Below are 485 nucleotides of genomic sequence, written 5' to 3'. Positions count from 1 at the left end.
TTCTGTCATCACCCAAGTCGGTCTTGATGGTCGATCTTTTCTTGGCCATAATTTTGACTTTGATGGCCGCAATTTTCTCCACGGACATGGCTTCAGACAAAGACCTGATCTGTCCAGTCTGTACACTCCTTCCTCTGTGGGCCTCCAAGCGGGCAGCGCATCGCTCTTTGTCCGGGCGCACCCGCTCTGCGTCCTCAGTCCGCGCTTTCTTTGCGCTGGAGCTGCATCCGCGGCGCGTTTCACACGAGTGGGTCGCCGGAGCCCGATTTCCACAGGGGCGCTGGGGCGATGCTCCCGGCCTTGATGCTTCGCCACTGAGATATCCACGTAGGTCTTTTCGGTCCGGCCTTCTCGCCACAGGGATGTTTGCAGTGGCTGCTCGGCCGACATAAACCGGCTGAGAGAGGTGCACGTTATCAAGTAGAAATAAGACAGAATCCAGCGTGTGGTACTCCCTGGGTCGGCCTTCCTGTCCAGTCCCCCAC

The 485-nt window shown here is 57.9% G+C and overlaps 1 pseudogene; it reads right to left on the bottom strand.

Annotated features, from left to right (window-relative positions):
- Positions 1-485, bottom strand: part of LOC102753307 — a 4,678-nt pseudogene that overhangs the window by 1,487 nt on the left and 2,706 nt on the right.

Source organism: Myotis davidii, unplaced genomic scaffold (genome assembly GCF_000327345.1).
Source record: "Myotis davidii unplaced genomic scaffold, ASM32734v1 scaffold458, whole genome shotgun sequence".
Lineage (NCBI taxonomy): Eukaryota > Metazoa > Chordata > Mammalia > Chiroptera > Vespertilionidae > Myotis > Myotis davidii.
This window is presented reverse-complemented; position numbering and strand designations above follow the sequence as displayed.